General features: G+C 44.3%; 1 protein-coding gene across 2 annotated transcripts in view; it reads right to left on the bottom strand.

The window, feature by feature from the left end:
- Positions 1-20,667, bottom strand: part of GALNT3 (polypeptide N-acetylgalactosaminyltransferase 3) — a 124,395-nt gene that overhangs the window by 85,807 nt on the left and 17,921 nt on the right. Inside the window, exon 1 of one of the 2 annotated variants that reach the window (XM_082262406.1) lies at positions 16,323-16,386. The exons of the other annotated variant lie outside the window; for it this stretch is intronic. The gene's annotated coding sequence lies outside the window, so the exon portion shown is untranslated. Of the gene's footprint in view, positions 1-16,322; positions 16,387-20,667 lie in introns of those variants that run through there. 2 annotated transcript variants of the gene reach the window in all.

The following is a 20,667-nucleotide window of genomic DNA, read 5'->3' as shown; positions in this document are numbered from 1 at the left end:
TTGGCCTCAGTCAGAGGAATAGTGCCCCATCCTTGGCCTCAGTCAGAGGAATAGTGCCCCATCCTTGGCCTCAGTCAGAGGAATAGTGCCCCATCCTTGGCCTCAGTCAGAGGAATAGTGCCCCATCCTTGGCCTCAGTCAGAGGAATAGTGCCCCATCCTTGGCCTCAGTCAGAGGAATAGTGCCCCATGCTTGGCCTCAGTCAGAGGAATAGTGCCCCATCCTTGGCCTCCGTCAGAGGAATAGTGCCCCATCCTTGGCCTCCGTCAGAGGAATAGTGCCCCATCCTTGGCCTCAGTCAGAGGAATAGTGCCCCATGCTTGGCCTCAGTCAGAGGAATAGTGCCCCATCCTTGGCCTCAGTCAGAGGAATAGTGCCCCATCGATGGCCTAAGTCAGAGGAATAGTGCCCCATCCTTGGCCTCAGTCAGAGGAATAGTGCCCCATTGTTGGCCTCAGTCAGAGGAATAGTGCCCCATTGTTGGCATCAGTGGGAGGAATGGTGCCCCATCAATGGCATTAGTGGGAAGATTGGTGCCCCATTATTGGTATCAGTGGGAGGAATAGTGCCCCATCATTGGTATCAGAGGGAGTATTAGTGCCCCATCATTGGTATCAGTGGGAGTATTAGTGCTCCATTGTTGGTGTCAGTGGGAGGAATAGTGCCCCCTCTGTGGGTGTCACTAGAAGGAATACTGCCTTGTATCAGTGGCAGGAATACTGCCTCTAGAGCTAGATAAAAGGCAAGCAAAGGGCTGCATACACCCCCTGAGCCATGTTTTGGAGACCACTGCTTTATGTAATTCAATGAATTATCAGAAAATGAATATTTTCTAATGAAAATCTACAAGCGTAGGCCAGCTTTACGGAACCCCTGCTAATAATTGCTATATCTACAAGTTACAGTATATTAATGTGATGGTCAGTCACTGGGAGAAATGCTCCTTACATTTTTTATCATTGGGAAGAATATCCTCTTACAGATAGCAAAAAAGGATGATTGGTGTCAGTGGTTATTTATCGGAGAGGCAGAATTTGCTCATTTCTCAAGGAACCCCTAGAAACCTAGAGGAACCCTAGGGTTCCACAGAACCCTGATTGAGAAAGGTTGCTGTGGACTGAATGTCAACATTTCCATTATTCCACAGTGAATACCAGGGGAGTAACTACAAATCATGAGGCCCCTCAGCAATATTTTGATATTAGGAGTTCTGACTTCATTCCAACTTGTTCCAGATCAGCACCACAATAAGGAGTCTAAAAGGGGATCAGCAATTGCAAAGCCCCCCCCCCCCCATTTCCCCCTACTACCCAGCCAGTTTGGAGTGAGCACCAATGGAGGATATTGCCCAGCATGACCTATAGTCGTACAGACTGCAGTGATAACATTTCCCCACAGTAAATTGTGTCTCTACCACCCTGTATAAGGACAGAATGAGGGTGTCACTCTTCCCGCTGGAACGATCAGTGACTTGTTTACTATGCATCATGAAACATTCATCAGGGAATTATAAAACCATCACCTGGACTGTCACAATTCAGGCAGATGCACAGAACTGGAAATTCAGGTGGAGATCTCTCTCCACGAGAGTACCTGACTGAGAGGAAAAAAACAAGCCTTAACAGATATTAAATATTCAAAACCGAAGGAGCAGGTTTGGGTGGAGTTGCCCTTTAAAAGCTATTAAAGTGACAGACCAGAATATTAGTGTCATGCAGGACTTGTATGAATCCCCCACCCATCCTACGAGTTGACAATCAGCCCTGCTTGTTGAAATATGTCACCTCCCTAATTCTCTGCTAATTAGGTTGCCAAATAACTGTCAGTTATTAAAGCGGACCTTTCAGTCTGCATGAATATTTTCCAGATGTGTCACAATGCACAGCAACAATATCATTTTCTAATAAAGCTTTATTTTTCTTTATCATAAAAAAGCATCCTTGAGTTTAAAGTAATACTAAAGTCTCATTTTTTTTTAGTTTAAAATAACAAACATGTTTTCTTACCTCCTCTGTGTAGTGGTTTCGCAGAGAGGAGCCCCGATCCTCCTCTTCTCGGGTCCCTCTTTTGTGTTCCTAGCCACTCCCTCCCAATGAGTGCCCCCATAGCAAGCAGCTTGCTATAGGGGGCCCCCGAGTAGAGTCACAGCTCCCTGTGTCCATTCATATCTTAGTGCATAGCACGCATTAAAACTAAAAGCCTTCTGACTTTACAACCACTTTAAGTCAAGTGACTTTGCCTATGCCAAGGTGATATCCGCTGCATGCAGGAAGGAGCCTTTCCTCACTCTCGTAATCAGACTGCAACATTGTAACTCCAGAGCAAGTCACACTCGTAATCAGGCTGCAACATTGGCTGATTACATCAAAGATTTGTTAAGACTCCATTCACACTAGCGCGACTTGTCAGGCGACTTGGTCGCCTGACAAGTCGCGGTCGGTCGCCCGCCATTGAATAGTACAGGACCCGTTCTAATAGGAGCGAGACAAGTCGCTCCGACTTAGAAAAAGGGTCCTGTACTACTTTGGGGCGACCTGGGAGCGACTTGCATTGACTTCAATTATATGAAGTCTGTGCAAGTCGCTCCGAGGTCACGGTGCACGCTGTGCACCGCGACTTCACAGGTCGCCCCACCAAGTCGTGTCGCTGCAGTCTGAACGGGGTCTAAAAACAGCAGAAAACTGCACAGGCATTAGGATTTACTTGACTGTCATCTGTTAGTCCAAGAACTAGATACTGATCCTGAATAATGGGTTAAGTGTTAGAAACCCACAATGGTAAAATCAGTCTGTATATGCAACAAAGCATGCTCGTTATACTCACTGTGGAACTCAAGGGGTTAACCCTCTGTATTGTGTAAACAGGATGTGTGATTCTGTCTTCTCTGATCCTCCCATTCTTCCACTGTCCCCAATACATCTGATAGAGTCTAGGAGACAAGCTGCACATGCTCAGTTTGGTGTGTATTGCTAGAGAGTTTTTTTTTTTCTTGGGAGAGTGCATGTGATCAGCACAGGGCCAATCAGCACTGTCCAGACAGAGGGACAGGGGGCCTGCATCCTCTTAAAACAGTCAGAGCAGAATGAAAACTCCTCCAACAAGCTTTAACCAGACACTGATAGAAGTAACAAGCATTTCCATGTTCTGTGTATTGTAGAGATCAGATAACACTTTAAGCAAAGATGTCTCCATGCTTGTTGATAGAAAAACATTTGAAGAAGTTGGGGAGAACTGTGATATCGGTGAGAGGGAATGGATAACTGCCAACTGTTAGCATGCAGGCACTTGAAGGGGGCCTGCATGCTTAAAAATAAATAGAAAAATCAGCAGCTACAAATACTGCAGCTGCTAACTTTTAATAAAAATGCACTCCCTAGCCCAGGGATCCAGCGCTGTCCTCAACTGGGCTGATTCTTCACTGGTCTTCAGGTTCTGGCACTGCCATGTTGATTGTGGGAAGCCAGCTGGGACTCCCCCAAGCTGGACCAATGTAACTATTGCATACCATGCCAATGCTTGGAATTATTCATCAATGTGAAAAAATATATCCAATGCTAGGATCACTTTATATACTACCAGACAGTATGAGGATACATGTACTATGAGGAATGGAACCTGCCATGATTGAATTCTCCTTAATATGCTAGTTGTGTAAAGATGGTATACACTGTTTGAAATTTGAAAAATCCTGCTAAATTGGTTAAAATTTAAGCTGTTAGTGGCCCTGTTGGTAACCCCAACCCCCATTAAGATCCATATAACACTCACATGTTGGGGTGGTAATGAGGTGTGATAAGTTGCATTTTTCACTTTACTTTTTTTTTTTTTTTTTTTTTTTAATCTTTATTCTAACATTACAAAATGACAATTCTTTCAGCTCCCATACGTAAAATTCAGACATGCCACATTTTTATGCAACGCACCTGAGTAAGTGTGTGACAGGGCACAAAGAAAACCACTGTCATGGTATGAATGAGCCCATTTGGATTGGTTATGGTAATATACACTATATTGTCAAATGTATTGGGACGCCTGCCTTTAACATGCACATAAACTTTAATGTCAACTCAGTCTTAGTCCGTAGGGTTCCATATTGAGTTGGCCCACCCTTTGCAGCTATATCAGCTTCAACTCTTCTGGGAAGGCTGTGCACAAGGTTTAGGAGTGCCTATGGGAATGTTTGACCATTCTTCCAGAAGCGCATTTGTGAGGTCAGGCACTGATGAGAAGGCCAATCTACACTCTAATTCATCCCACAGGTGTTCTATCCGGTTGAGGTCAGGACTCTGTGTAGGCCACCCAAGTTTCTCCACCCCAAACTCTCTCATTCAGTGCTTTGTGCACTGGTGTACAGTCATGTGGGTACAGGAAGGGGCCATCCCCAAACTGTTCCCACAAAGTTGGGAGCATGAAATTGTCCAAAAGGTCTTGGTATGCTGACACCTTAAGATTTCCCTTCACTGGAACTAAGGGGCCAAGCCCAACGCCTGAAAAACAACCCCACATCATAATCCCCCCTCCACAAAATAATTTGGACCAGTTCAGAAAGCAAGGTCCATAAAGACATGGATAGACCATGTGGAGGAGTTTGACTGGCCTGCACCCGATAGAACACCTTTAGGATGAATTGGAGCAGAGACTGCAAGCCAGGCCTTCTCGTCCAACAACAGTGCCTGACCTCACAAATGCATGTCTGGAAGAATGGTCAAACATTCCCATAGACACACTCCTAAACCTTGTGGACAGCCTTCCCAGAAGAGTTGAAGCTGTTATGGCTGCAAAGGGTGGGCCAACTCAATATTGAACCCTACGGACTTAAGGGCCATACACACTATAAGATTTTCTGAAGACTTTTTCCTTCAGATTTACCTTTTCTATGTAGTGCAAGGGCCTGCCAGATTGCATACAAATTGAAAGTGTTTAGGTTTGACCTCATATTATATGGTTTTGGTAAGTCTAAAGGAAAAAGTCTTCAGAAAATCTTATAGTGTGTATGGCCCATAAGACTGGGATGTCATTAAAGTTCATGTGCGTGTAAAGGCAGGCGTCCAATACTTTTTGGCAATGTAATGTATGTTATAGTGTATGTCAATATATCATTTGCATTGGTATTGTTTTTCCTAATATTGTCTATCTGCGATTAGTGCCATTGATTCATATATAATTTTCACACCAACTATTTTAAAAATTGTCTTCAGCTCATTTACACACTCATTCAGTAGTTTTCTATGCTGTGGGTACAGCATAGCTCAAGCTATAAAAAGGCTTTGGAAATAAAATAAATAAATAAAAAAACACACACACACACACACACACACACACACACACACACACACTAGACAACACTATCCCTAAAGGTTGGAGTTGCTATACCATTAAACACAAAGAAATCTCCAAGGTATTCTTGTGTATTTAATACACCAATATACTGGCTTCCATGGGCTGGAGCTTGGGGAAAAACAAGACAAATACAGCACTAATGTATCCGACATTTATAAAGCCATGTATTCCAACTTTACATGCAGCTGTCTAATTGAGAACTGATTTCAAATATTTTATTTATTTATATATATATATATATATATATATATATATATATATATATATATATATATATATATATATATATATATATATATACATACATACATACATACATACATACATACATACATACATACATATACACACACACAGTATCTCACAAAAGTGAGTACACCCCTCACATTTTTGTAAATATTTTATTATATCTTTTCCTGTGACAACACTAAAGAAATAACACTTTGCTACAATGTAAAGTAGTGAGTGTACAGCTTGTATAACAGTGTAAAAGTTCTCAGGTGTAAATGGGGAGAAGGTGTGTTAAATTTGAGGTCATCGCTCTCACTATCTCATACTGGTTGCTGGAAGTTTAACATGGCACCTCATGGCAAAAAATTCTCATAGGATCTGAAAAAAATAATTGTTGCTCTACATAAAGATGGCCCAGACTATAAGAAGATTGCCAAGACCCTGAAGCTGAGCTACAGCACGGTGGCCAAGACCATACAGCGGTTTAACAGGGCAGTTTCCACTCCGAACAGGCCTCGCCATGGTCGACCAAAGAAGTTAAGTGCACGTGCTCAGCGTCATATCCAGAGATTGTCTTTGGGAAATAGACGTATGAGTGCTGCCAGCATTGCTGCAGAGGTTAAAGGGGTGGGGGGGGGGGGTCAGCCTGTCAGTGCTCAGACCATACGCCACACACTTCATCAAATTGGTCTGAATGGCTGTCGTCCCAGAAGAAAGCCTCTTCTAAGATGATGCACAAGAAAGCCAGAGAATCAGTTTGCTGAAGACAAGCAGGCTAAGGACATGGATTACTGGAACCATGTCCTGTGATCTGATGAGACCAAGATAAACTTATCTGGTTCAGATGGTGTCAAGTGTGTGTGGCTGCAAACAGGTGAGGAGTACAAAGGCAAGTGTGTCTTGCCTACAGTAAAGCATGATGGTGGTGGGAGTGTCATAGTCTGGGACTGTTTGAGTGCTGCCGCTACTGGGGAGCTACAGTTCATTGAGGGAACCATGAATGCCAACATGTACTGTGACATACTGAAGCAGAGCATGATCGCCTCCCTTCAGAGACTGTCCTGCAGGGCAGTATTACAACACGATAATGACCCAAAACACACCTCCAAGATGACCACTGCCTTGCTAAAGAAGCTGAGGGTAAAGGTGATGGACTGGCCAAACATGTCTCCAGACCTAAACCCTATTGAGCATCTGTGGGGCATCCTCAAAAGGGAAGGTGGAGGAGCGCAAGGTCTCTACCTTCCACCAGCTCCGTGATGTTGTCATGGAGGAGTGGAAGAGGACTCCTAGTGGCAACCTGTGAAGCTCTGGTGAACTCCATGCCCAAGAGGGTTAAGGCAGTGCTGGAAAATAATGGCGGCCACACAAAATATTGACACTTTGGGCTCAATTTGGACATTTTTACTTAGGGGTGTACTCACTTTTGTTTTCAGCAGTTTAGACATTATCGGCTGTGTGTTGAGTTATTTTGAGGGGACAGAACATTTACACTGTTATACAAGCTGTATACTCACTACTTTACATTGTAGCAAAGTGTCATTTCTTCAGTGTTGTCACATGAAAAGATAGAATAAAATATATTTTCAAAAATTTGAGGGGTGTACTCACTTTTGTGAGATACTGTATGTGTATTACATTTCCACATAAACATCAAAATGAATATCATAATTTCCAATACCTATAAAGCTGGCTATACACATGGCAGCTTTCAGTAAATTCCTAACCCTTTTCAACTGGGAATTGCAAATATAAGTTATCACCAGAAACAAAGCAATCGACCTCCAGAATTCATTCAGCTGTGAAGGGCTGTGAATGGACAGTGTCAATACAGTTTGCGGAATTGAAAATAGAAAGAAGCTACTGCAATCTCTTTGAAAGAGACTGGGGAAATTGGGATCTCATCTTGAAACCACCATTTTAAGCCTTCCATTGCTTTACAGGTTCAGCAAAAAATGGTAGAGAAGGTTGAATCACTTTGCCAAGTTCCAGGTGGCCATTGTCAGATAAATAGTTAGGGCCGGTTCACACCACTGAGGTGCAGTAACATGCGTTATGCACATTGGTGGGATGTAGTGCCATTGATTTTGAATGACAACTCAACACGCCTTCCACAGCAATGCAATAGCATGCACCATGCTCCTGGAAACGCTGCATGCAATATTTTTGGCAAGTTTTGGTGTGTACAGTAAAGCCTCGTACACAAGTACCGATTGTCGGCCGTAAATATCCGGCCGACGACCGATCGGCCGATTGTAGGCTTGTTAGTATGATGCTTCCGACAGCGCATTTTCGGCCGAACAGAATCTGTCGTGCAGGCATTAAAATTTTTGTTGGCCAACACCAGAACGGCCGATTGTTCGCCAGTCAGTACAGATTACGGCCGACAGACAGCCGATTAGCAAGACTGGGCATGCTCAGAAAAGAAAAAAGACAAGGAAAGTTAACTATCACATGACATCACTTCTGCAGTCAGCTGTTGTTGGCCGACAAAATTCGTGTGCAGTCTTTTGCAGTTTTAAAACAGACACGACAGCCCTGGACAAAAGACGGCCGATCGTTCGGCCGACGATCGGTACGTGTGTACGAGGCTTTAGGCAACTCTATGAAAATGAATAGACCGCCTTAACACATTGCACAATAACACACATACATGTACAGTAAACCCCCCTCCATTGCGGGGGGTTACGTTCCGGACCCAGCCGCGAAAAGTGAAATTCCGCGAAATAGAAAAACCCTATTAAAATGCATTGTAGGCATGATTTTTTTACTGTCACTGTACGTGTAAAAGCATTTTAAGGTCTTTAAACACACTTTTAAAACAATAGAAACTCATTTAAACACATAAAAGATACTAAGAGACATAGCAAGAGCTATGAAAAACACAAAAATCTTTCATTTTTAATGATTTATATAGTAAAATAACATTACAAAAAAAAACGCGAATTACCGGGACCGCAAAAACTGAACCGCGATGTAGCGGGGGATTACTGTAGTGCGATGTTTCTCAACTCCAGTCCTCAAGTATCCCCAATAGGTCATGTTTTCAGGCTTTCCATTCATTTTCACAGGTGATTTGATCAGTTTCACTGCCTAAGGCCCCTTTCACACAGGCGGACCGTTCAGATCCGCCTGTTTGTTTTTTTGGCGGATCTGAACGGTCCCCCCATGCATTCCTAAGGGGCGTCGGATGTCAGCAGAGACATGTCCGCTGACATCCGACCCGATTCGATCCATCAAATCTGGACGGATGGAAACCCTATTTTCCATCCGTCCAGCGGATCGGATCTAATGAGAACGGACCGACGGTCCGTTCCCATCCGATTTCCCCCATAGAAATGCATGGGGAACTGACAGCTGTGTCTCCGCACACAGCACGGAGACACAGCTGTCATCCTCCTGCTCAGCGGGGGATCAGCGGCTCGATCCCCCACTGAGAAAAACGGAATCCGTCTGATGGACGGATAGTGTGAAAGGGCCTTACTAATTACCACAGCAGTTTCATCTGAGGGAAATCCTGAAAACATGACCTGTTGGGAGTACTTGAGGACTGGAGTTAAGAAACATTGATGTAGTGAACTAGAGCGAAGCAGGCTGTTGAGAACCTACCCTTACAGAACGGAGGGTTTTAGTAACAGATATGTCAAACTGATTGGTTTAATTGGCAATTGATACAGGATCAATGGGAGTCATAAATGTATCTATCCCTACAAACATGTGACCATAGGTGTGCGCAGCCTATTGGATTAGGGTGTGCACCTTAAGGGTCCTTTCACACGAGCGGTGTGCTCGGCAGACTCCGTTTTTCTCAGCAGGGATCGATCCACCGATCCCCGCTGAGCAGGTGGATGACAGGTTCGTCTCCGCTTACTCTGTAGGGATGGAGCTGTCAGAGCCCCGCTCTCCTCTCCTGGGAGATCGGATGAAAACGGACTGCCTGTCCCTTTTCATCCAATCCTATCCGATCCAATCCTCCAGACGGATGGAAAATAGGGTTTCCATCCGTCCGGATTTCATGGACAGGATTGGATCGGAGAGCAGCAGACATGTCTCAGCTCACACCCGGTGCTCCATAGAGGTACATAGAGCATCCGATTAGGTCTGCCTGAAAAACTGACAGGTGGACCGGATCGGAAAGCTCGTGTGAAAGGGGCCTAAAGCTCAAACACACATGTATGGGTGTTTACATATATATGACCCCGGCACATTGATCTCCCTGCTGGCACAGTGAAAGCGAAGTGTGTAAACACTTTTATTATGGTGGAGCCAATAAGAGGGAGATCTTTCCCATCTTCCTGCCGTGACATAGAGCAATAATGCAAATAAGCATGAGGTGATTAGGGTGTGCCCAGGCACATCAGGCACACCCTGAGCGCCTGCCTATGCAGGTGAGCAGAAACGTGGTCAGATCCTAGGCAGATAAAAACCTTCATTCTATCCATCCCAAATAATCTAAACAATTATATTTTTACATTATAAAAAAAGACTCAGGGTGAGTTTTACTTAATAATACATCAGATATAAAATCCCTCACATATTCCTATAGTCAGAGCAAAAAAAAAAAAAGGCGAAGAAAGAGACGCAACCGACTATCAAACCAAGCTTTAGCCAAAAGCCTATCAGCGTTTTGGAAGAAGGCAAATAATGTTATCCCATTATTTGGTATACGGATATGTAGATTATCTCTGTGCCGAGCACAGACCAACCCATTGAAGAAAGTAATATTTACCAAAGGCTGTACCCAATCTGTACAATGCCATAATGCCGAAGGATTAAAGTGGTTTTAAAGGCGGAACATTTTTTACCTTGATGCATTCTCTGCATCAGGTTAAAAAAAATGTCCCTGTATTTGTATTGCCTCTTTAAGTCCCTTTATACTTACCTGAGTTCTAGCTCGATCCAGCAATGTGTCCGTCTTCAGCAGTTCTCTCACCACCCTTTTTGCACACAGGACACAGAGGCAACAATGGGAGCCAATGGCTCCTGCTGCTGTCAATCAAACTCTGTAAGTGGAAAGTGGGGCGGAGCTAAGAGGTGCATGTTTATAGATGTGCAGCAATGTGCGCGAAAGCAGCAGGAGCCATTGGCTCCTGCTGCTCTCAATCACAGCCAGTGAGGAGGGGGCGGGGCTCCGGTGTGTCTATGGATACACAGAGCGGGGCTCAGGAGCAAGCCCGCAGATGTGCCCCCATAGGAAGTAGTCTCCTATGGGGGTATGCCTGAGAAGAGGAGGAGCCTAGTTCATTGGGGGGAGGGACCCAATAAGTGGAGGTTCGGGGGCCGCAGGTAAGTAGAAACTTGTTTGTTTTTTTAAAAAAAATGAAGCTTTAGAAGACCTTTAAGTTTTAACCAGACAATACGACCTTTTAAAAAAAAAAAATAAATAAATAATAATCCCCAAAAAGGAAACCTGCGCTCAGAAAAACAAGAGTCATGCTGATCCTAAGATGTCAACACTGCCTTTATATTGTGCCCCAGGTCAGGAACTTGGAAAACATTTAAATCATCAGCAAACAACCAGACACCTGATATATTTACAAGGAAGCAGATTATTACTATACAGATAAAATACAAAATTAGGAAGAGGTTTTACATTTTCCACTAAACTTTTATTTCAGTTCATCCAGTCCTAAGATTTACATAGCTCTGCCAAACAACACAACCCTGTCTCACAGGCCAGGAGGCCTGCTTTTTTTCACCTGCAGTTAACCACTTGCTGACCAGTCGCCTTCGATATACGGCGGCAGGTTCCCGCGAAACGCCGCACCTGTACGGCGGCTCGCGGGAGCGATCCTGAGGGGCGCGCGTGTCCCCATTCGCCAGCGGGGAAGCTGATACACAGGGCCAGTGACCGCGTTTGCCGTTGGGCACCCCCAATCGCTCCCCCTGGAGAGAGAACAGCAGACCGCTGTTCTCTCAGGAATCAATACAAAGCTCCTGTGTTCTTTCTATGTAGGAACACGGGTCTCTGTGTTTAATTTTACAAGCCCATCCTCCCCGCAGTTAGAAAACACCCCCTAGCCTAGGCTCACATTTAACCCTTTGATCGGCCCTGGGTTAACCCCTTCTCTTGCCAGTGTCATTAGTACAGTAACGTGCATATTTTTAGCACTGATTACTGTAGTAATGTCACTGGTCCCCTCAAAAGTGTCAAAAATGTCAGTTAGGGGTCCGATCTGTTCGCCGCAAAGTCACAGTCCCACAAAAAAAAAAAAAAAAAAAAAAAAAAAAAAATCGCTGATCGCCGCCATTACTAGTAAATAAAATAAAATACATAAAATTGACAAATCTTTTCCCTAGTTTGTAGACGCGATAAATTTTGCGCAAACCAATCAAAATATGCTTATTGGGATTTTTTTTACCAAAAATATGTAGCAGAAAAACTGGCCTAAAACGATGAAAAAATTAGATTTTCTAAATTTTTCTTTTTGATTGGGAATGTTATATAGCAGAAAGTGAAAAATCTTTTTTTTTTTTTAGCTTTGGTCGCTCTTTTTTTGTTTATAGCGCAAAAAATAAAAAAAATAAGAAACAAAAAAAAAAAAAAAAAAAAAAAAAAAATGGCACAGGTGATCAAATACCACCAAAAGAAAGCTCGGTTTATAGGGAAAAAAGGACATCAATTTTATTTGGGTAAAGCGTTGTACAACTGCGCAATTGTCAGTTAAAATAACGCAGTGCTGAATCACAAAAAATGGCCTGGTTATTAAGGGGGAAAATCTCCCGGTTCCAGAAGTGGTTAAAGTAGTAACTAAACCTTCAGCGTTTATAGTATATTATATCGGCACAAACAAATTTAATTTTTACTCCCCAGTAAAGTATTTGTTAAAATTCTTACCCCCCCCCCCCCACAATTGCAGTTTACAACTTTCAATGCTATTGGCTCCTGCCCTCTCCGGTCTGCTTACCTGACTTGATAGTAAAGAGTTAATAGTGGACAGTGAAGTCAGTCTATTGGCTTGGAGAAGGGAGTTGAGGAGGAAGAAGTAGGGGGGGGGGGGGGGGAGTACCTTGCCACCCTAGGCTATGAAGCTGTGTGTATCTACTGATGCACACAGTGTAGGGAGACACAGATCTAGCCCTTGCATACAAGTGTAGCTCCATAGGATGCTGCAAGAGAAAGAAGCCACCCTGAAACAGGAATCCCAGAGCAGCAGTCATGGCACCAGTTTAAAGAGAAACATAGACAAGGATTAAGGCACCTTTCACACAGGCGGATCGGATGTCAGCGGACATGTCTCCGCTGACATCCGACGCCCCATAGAGATGCATGGGGGGACCGTTCAGATCCGCCAAAAAAACTGACAGGCGGATCTGAACGGTCACCCCATGCATCTCTATGGGGCATCGGATGTCAGCGGAGACATGTCTGCTGAAATCCGATCCGTCAAATCTGGACAGATGGAAACCCTATATTCCATCCATCCAGCGGATCGGATGAGAATGGACAGACAGTCCGTTCCCATCCGATTCCCCCATAGAGATGCATGGGGACCTGACAGCTGTGTCTCCGCACACAGCACGAAGAACAGCTGTCATCCTCCTGCTCAGCGGGGGATCAGTGGATCGATCCCCCGCTGAAAAAAACTGAGTCCGTCCGACGGACTCCATGTGTGACAGAGCCCTAAAAGATAAAGAAGCTGCATACCCAGTAAGTGAATAAATCACCTGCAAAAAGTGCTTAAAGCGTGACTCCACTTTTGTTGAGAAAATAAACATTCCCCTCTGGGTGATCTATGTACATTGCAATGATTTTAACAAACTTTGTTAGTCTGAAGAAATCCTGATGGGTTTGTCTGTGTCCATGTGTACAGTGGATCTAATGGGAGTGGTTTCATAATTATTAATCAGCTGCTGCACCTGCAGGGCTTTAATGGAGGAAAGCTGCTGGGTCAGCATCCCTTTAGATGTGATTTCCTATTGGGAGTATCTCACTAATAACAATATTTTTGTTGAGGATGCCAAAAATCTGATTTGTATCTTAGTGCGGACTTCTGGGAAAATTGGTGAGCCAATCACACAAGTAGGAAATGATGTACCTGGGAGGCGTTCTGTACACCATCTGTGTACAGAATACCTCCAGGTAGCCATATTGCATCGCATTTACAGAAAATTACAGAGCTGCAGATTGAAAAGGAAAGGTAATTTTTATTAACTTTCAATTACAATACGATTTGTGTCCCAATTGTATACGATACATTATTTTTTATTTTGCTATTATCCTTCCCACTAAAGTAGAGTTACCCTACTCCCCTAGTAGAGTAACCTGAGGGTTCAATATCACTTGAAAGCGGAGTTCCACTCAAAAGTGGAACTTTCCGCTTTAAGTGGTCCTGACCCCCTGACATGCCAGAGGCATGTCATTTTCATTTTTTTGGGGGGGGGGGGCGGGTACCCGCTCCCACTTCCGCTCGGGCCGCCTCCAGCGGCACGCGAGCGCCGCCGAGACCGCATGCACATAATCACGTAGATCTACGTGATCATGCGCAGCCGAGCCAACCAGCCGTAGTAAATCTGCATGGGGCGGTTGGCAAGTGGTTAACACGGTTTCCTATGGGACACATTCACATTTATGCTTTTTTCACCTGCTACCTTTTTTGGAAAGGGCCAGGGACTTTTTAAACACAGAACAGTGCTTTTTTTGCTTATTTGGTTCAAAAGACTTCAATCGAGAAGCTGCAGAAAAGCATGTAGTGTGTTATTGCCTAGAATTGCAAATCAAGGCAAAATTGGAGTAAAATCATTGTGTGCAAAAATCGCAAGACGCACAGCAAAAATCATCAAAAGCAATCTGTATACTGTAGGTGTGGACTGAGCCACAGACTTCTAGAGCGTAAAGAAGAACTATTATAGTCACTGCAAAGTAGGGATCCCTCCCCCCCCCCCCCCCCCCCCCTCGCACCACCAGAACATTCAAGTCAGCACTCTCCAGCATTGGCTGAGATCGCTGATCCGGAGCACGTCCCACACGGGCCGAATGTTTTTTATTGAACCGGCCGATGTCGGCCAGAATTTGACCAGTATGGGTGTACTGGCTTTATAAACCAATGCTGCTGCCTACATGTAGAATTGCAAATCACAAAGACAAATGTTTAAGACCACAAAACAAATTGATAAGAACATCTTTTACATGTGTAGAGAAAAAAAAAAAATACTGATAGGGGTATATTTAAAGAGAATGTAAAGTCCCTCTCTTTTTTTTTTCCCTCATATATATATATATATATATATATATATATATATATATATATATATATATATATATATATATATATATATATATATATATATATATATTTATTATATAAAAAAAGGTGGTGTAGCACCCTCCTAGGTAGGTGCTAGGTAGGTAAAGCCTAGTGTCTCCATCCGCTTATCAGGGGAGTCTGATTAATAGTTATGCCTGTTGCATGTGTCCATGTGTGATTCATCTGGGCTGAGGGAGTGTCCCCACTGTATCCAATAGGGGGGCATGTTGGACAGTGGAGGAAACCCAGCCAGTGACACAGGCTTTTGTAACTATCCCAGTGGGTTGGCACAAACAGTGGTGCATCCTGGGATATGTTATAAAAGTCAAGGGCACATGTGAAAGGGCATCTTTGGGCAGGAAGCCAGGCCCCAGAAGGACATTTGTCTCTCCTTTTGCTGCTTTTGATGGTGGTCACAGGCGGTCGGCCTTGTGAGTCAGGAGTGTGGAGCTGAGCCAGGAGGTCCAAGAAAGCTGACTAGTGGAGTTGGAGGCAGAGCAACCTTGGGAAAACAAAGTCTGTGAGTACCGGGAAGCTTGCCGGGGGTCTGCCCAGCAAGGGGACCCCTCCAGTGGAGAGTCAGTGGACAGGTGTCAGTGCACACAGCAAGTGAAAAAGGGGGTGCCAAGTTAGAACTCTGAAGAGTAATTCAAGCAGGATCACATTATCTATCTTCACTTCAGTGGCAAGGCGAAGCAGTGGCCTTGTCGCACACTACAGCTAGTTGTCCTCAAGATTGTGATTGTTCATAGTTGGGAGTATCCCACTCATCCCTTCTCCTATCCCAGTTCTAAATAAAAACACAAAAACCAACATCCCCTGGATTGATTATTGACTGAGCCAAGGACTTTCAATGCTAATTATCTGCCATCAGTTGCAAAGGGTAACCCAGAGGAATCCAGAAAGTGTAATTCTCAGCAGTCCCCTAGGGGGCAGCGCTACAGGGGTTTTGCACAGCGCAGCCCCGATCCTCTTCTTCTCAGGTCCTTCTTCGGCGCTCCTGGCCCTTCCCTCCTGTTGAGCACCCCCACAGCAAATAGCTTGCTATGGGGGCACCTGAGCCGAGCCAGAGATCCCTGTGTCCATTTAGACACAGAGCCACAGCCTGGCCCCACCCCCTTTCTCTTCTCATTGGCTGACTGACTTTAATTGATAGCAGCTGGAGCCAATGGCGCTGCGCTGCTGTCTTGGCCAATGAGGAGGGAGTCCAGGACAGCCGAGATACTCCCGCAACATTGCTGGATCTAGAGGGGGCTCAGGTAAGTATTAGGAGGGCTGCTGCACACGGAAGGCTTTTTATCTTAATGCATAGAGTATATTAGGATAACAAACCTTCTGACTTTACAAGCACTAAAATAAACTTTGCAATAATAATAACTAAATCCTAACAGTTTGAAAACACTTGCTGGTTTACAATTAAATTATTATTGTCCCCACAATAATGACATTTTTTTCTGCTAGAATAAGACACATTTGGGATTTTACAATCTTTTCATTCCTCACCTATAAATAAAAGTGAGCTTTGATCACATATGCAGGCTGGTCCCATGCGAGTGCAGCTCAGAATAGGATCAGTACGTGGACATAAAGAAAGTCAGTTACAAGGAGTTACTAAATACATCCTGTCCTGCTTAAAAAGGAAATCATGCAATGCTTGCACTCTGTTTTCAGCAACTATTATAAGATGGAAACTTAGTGATTGTGCAATATTCTCTTTCCTAGGCATTATGAAGACACAAAGATACATTTGTGTCCCTGTGAATGAACTCCAACGATTATTGCAATAATGTGTGTGTTATATCTACTTTGAGTTTTACTTAATAAAGACTGTACATTGCCTACCCTTCCAGGCATGTGTACTCACCCAGTCATTGTTACTTGTCACTTCTCTCAGAGCTCTGAGGAAGGGGGTCTGTCCCCCGAAACACGCAAGCCTCTCCATTGTGTAGTTGAAATGGGGAAGCCCATTTCACTTGCTGGATTGCTGCTATTGTCTAGCTTGATTTTATTCTGCTTTTTTGAGTAGATTACCATTTTATGATTTTACAATAAACTATTTTAGTGGTAATGCACTAGGGGTTTGCACCCCTTTGTACAGGTTTTCACAGTTTTTAGATGTCAAGTAGTATCAGAGCTTTGACAAGGCAATGAGGCCCCAGCACTGTCACATAGGAGGGGGGGTCACATGTTTCCCCATACCCTGAAGCCCCACTCTGTAAGCCCCTCCAATATATACTTACCCAGTCACAGCTCCTCATTTTGAAAAGGCACCCCTCTTCTTTGTAGTCCCTGTACAGCAGTGTTAATTTCGTCGACTAAAACGTTTTCGTCGACTAAATTAACACAATTTTAGTCGACTAAAATACGACTAAAACTAAAACAATTCAGATGACTAAAATACGACTAAAACTAAAATGGCATTTTAGTCTTATGACTAAAATATGACTAAAACTAAAATGGCATTTTAGTCAAAAGACTATAACTAAAACTAAATCGAAATTTGCTGCCAAAATTAACACTGGTGCATGCCCAAAGCTTAATACCATAAATAATAACATATTAGATTTTTCAATCCAGGACCAGCAGTAGTATATCATGAGTTTGGAAATTCAGAAATGCTTAAATAATGAATTACAAATTACAATTGAACAACACCCATTTGATTATAGATGACTAAAATGAGTTTTAGTCGACTAAAATGTACTGGAGTTTTAGTCGACTAAATACGACTAAAACTAAAACACTTGCAGAAGACTAAAATGGGACTAAAACTAAAATGCCATTTTAGTCCTAAGACTAAGACTAAAACTAAATTGAAATTTGCTGCCAAAATTAACACTGCTATACAGCAGTGTTGTTGGAGCGTGAGCAGAAGCAGTGCAAAAAGCCAATCAGTTCATGTTTGACATGAACACAGAACCTCACCTAATAAGGGAAGTTTCATTTTGTGTCTACCCCCCCCCCCCCTCAACTTTTGGAACTTTTTTTTTTTTTTTTTTAATGTATTTTTTTTTTAAAGGGGGTATTGATAACTACCCACTACCACTTCCGCTGGAAACATCTAGGCATTTTTACTGCAAGCCCCCACCCCAAAAGCTGGCTTTTGTTATTTTGCCTTTGTTTTAAATCTTTCGCCGCCAGGTCCATACGTCATAGCAAGGGGTTTTGCACACATTCCTGGCTACAGCCACTGGGATGGTATGTAAATCTGACAAGCAGAATTCTGCCTGTCAGATGGGAAACAATGTAACACAGTGCAATCTGCATTGCATTACATTCAGCGGAGCACAGGGGAGACATGCAGGGTCCTTTAGCCCCTGGATGTCTAGTTAAAGAGAACCTGTCACCAAAAAAATAATCAGATAGGGAACTTTTCATCCCTTATGATAAAAAAGAAAAAAGTTAAATTTCATATTCCTGATTAGGGTTCGACCGATTATCGGCACCACCAATATATCGGGGGCCGATTTGCACTTTCCCCGATATATCGGAATCGGCACCTGTGGATACCGATACTTTGGAAAGTGCCGGTACCAGGGTGATGCCTGCAGCTAGATGCATCACCCAGGTACCGGCGTCCATAGCCAACGGTCGGCTGTCTTGTAATGATAACCGATGCGGCTGAGAAGCCGCTCGGCTGTCATTACAAAGAGCGGGAGGGGACGTCCCCCCTCCTCCCACCGCCTTCCGTGGCTCGCCCGGGTCTCCCGTCCCACCGGGGGAAGGGGTTATGTATTCTTCAGTCCTAATTTTTTTTTTTTGTTTTTTTGTTTTAAGAAAGAGTCCAAAAAAAAAATGTCTCGGACAGCGAAAGGGTTGTGTTTAGCTTTTATCCATTTGGCTGAAGATCTGTTTTCAGGTTAAAAAATTGCATTCCATGTATTTATCCAGTTACCATAAGCTGCCTCTGGGGAGTATGTATAAAATAAGTCGTTGCAGCTTTCTATATTGAATGGGTACTACTGAGTACGTTATATCAACATGTACTCTGCCACTAGTAATGCCCATATAGGACACAATCATTGAGATGACAAAACCCCTGTAATCCAGATAGTGCGTCTATGACAGACAAGATGCTGGTGATGGTGTTGTGTGACCGAAGTGCAGAGGATGCTATTGAAAACCATACAAGCTCAGCAGCACATACATAGGAAGGAAGAGTAGCAGGACTAGGAGCAGAGCCAGACTGAAACATCTGCTCCTTCAAGCCAACTATCCTGTGGTTCCCCTCTCCTTCCACAGATGATGGACTAGTGGTACTAGAACACTAATAAGGGTGCAATGTCACCTAGACCAGAGGCGTAGCGTGGGTTGTCAGCACCCAGGGCAAGGCAAGTAATTTGCGCCCCCTAACCCGCGGGATTTTAGCAGTCGAGTCTAGATTAGTTAAATAAACCCTTACCCCCTAAGCACATGTATTGTTTTTTATGAAAATACTGATGTAATTAAAGTAAAATTCATCTAAATGCAAGTTTATTTTCAAACACTTTATTGAGTGCGAACGTGCCCTATTTCAATGCAGAGTGACCAGCGTGCCCCCTTTCAATGCAGAGTGACCAGCGTGCCCCCTTTCAATGCAGAATGACCAGCGTGCCCCCTTTCAATGCAGAGAGACCAGCGTTCCCCCTTTCAATGCAAAGAGACCAGTGTGCCCCCTTCAATGCAGAGAGACCAGCGTGCCTCCATTCAATGCAGAGAGACCAGCGTGCCCTCTTTCAATGCAGATAGACCAGCGTGCCCTCTTTCAATGCAGATAGACCAGCGTGCCCCCTTTCAATGCAGAGTGACCAGCATGCCCCCTTTCAATGCAGAGTGACCAGCGTGCCCCCTTTCAATGCAGAGAGACCAGCGTGCCCCCTTTCAATGCAGAATGACCAGCGTGCCCCCTTTCAATGCAGCGAGACCAGCGTGCCCCCTTTCAATGCAGCGAGACCAGCGTGCCCCCCTTCAATGCAGAGAGATCATTGTGCCCCCTTCAATGCAAAGAGACCAGTGTGCCCCCTTCAGTGCAGAGAGACCAGCGTGCCTCCATTCAATGCAGAGAGACCAGCGTGCCTCCATTCAATGCAGAGAGACCAGCGTGCCTCCATTCAATGCAGAGAGACCAGCGTGCCCCCCTTTAATGCAGAGAGACCAGCGTGCCCCCCTTTAATGCAGAGAGACCAGCGTGCCCCCTTCAATGCAGAGAGACCAGCGTGCCCCCTTCAATGCAGAGAGACCAGCGTGCCCCCTTTCAATGCAGAATGACCAGCGTGCCCCCTTTTAATGCAGAATGACCAGCGTGCCCCTTTCAATGCAGAATGACCAGTGTGCCCCCTTCAATCCAGAATAACCAGTGTACCCCCATTCAATGCAGAATGACCAGCGTGCCCTAGGGGGCCGGGGGCATGGATTGGGGGCGGCCCCCCTGCACCCCCCACGCTACGCCACTGACCTAGACAAGGCACACCTAGGCTGTGGGTAGAGACATCAAGACACCATAGAGCAGACAAGAAAAATAAGAAAACCGTTGCTAGCAGTTCAGTTGTAGAAGTATGGAGACAGTATAATCCACCAACAAAATTAGCACAAACTTTCCAGGGACAGCATCAATAGGGGTCCATCTTGCTTGCTTCTGAAAGCAAGGGGTCAATCGTTAACCTTTCCTCATACATGGAATGTGTTACTGGCGGTCGACAAAAAGATGTGTTGGTGGCTGTACACCACCCCCGAGAGTCCTGCCATGCTGGGCCACAGCCTTGGTTGGTTATGCAGATATCCTGACCTTATTATGAGATCTGCATTTGTGATACAAGCTAAAGCTGCAAAAGGAAGTAGTAGTAGTAGTAGTAGTAGTAGTAGTAGTAGT

Source organism: Pelophylax lessonae (assembly GCF_965119305.1).
Source record: "Pelophylax lessonae genome assembly, chromosome: 6".
In the NCBI taxonomy this organism is placed as follows: Eukaryota; Metazoa; Chordata; class Amphibia; order Anura; family Ranidae; genus Pelophylax; species Pelophylax lessonae.
This window is presented reverse-complemented; position numbering and strand designations above follow the sequence as displayed.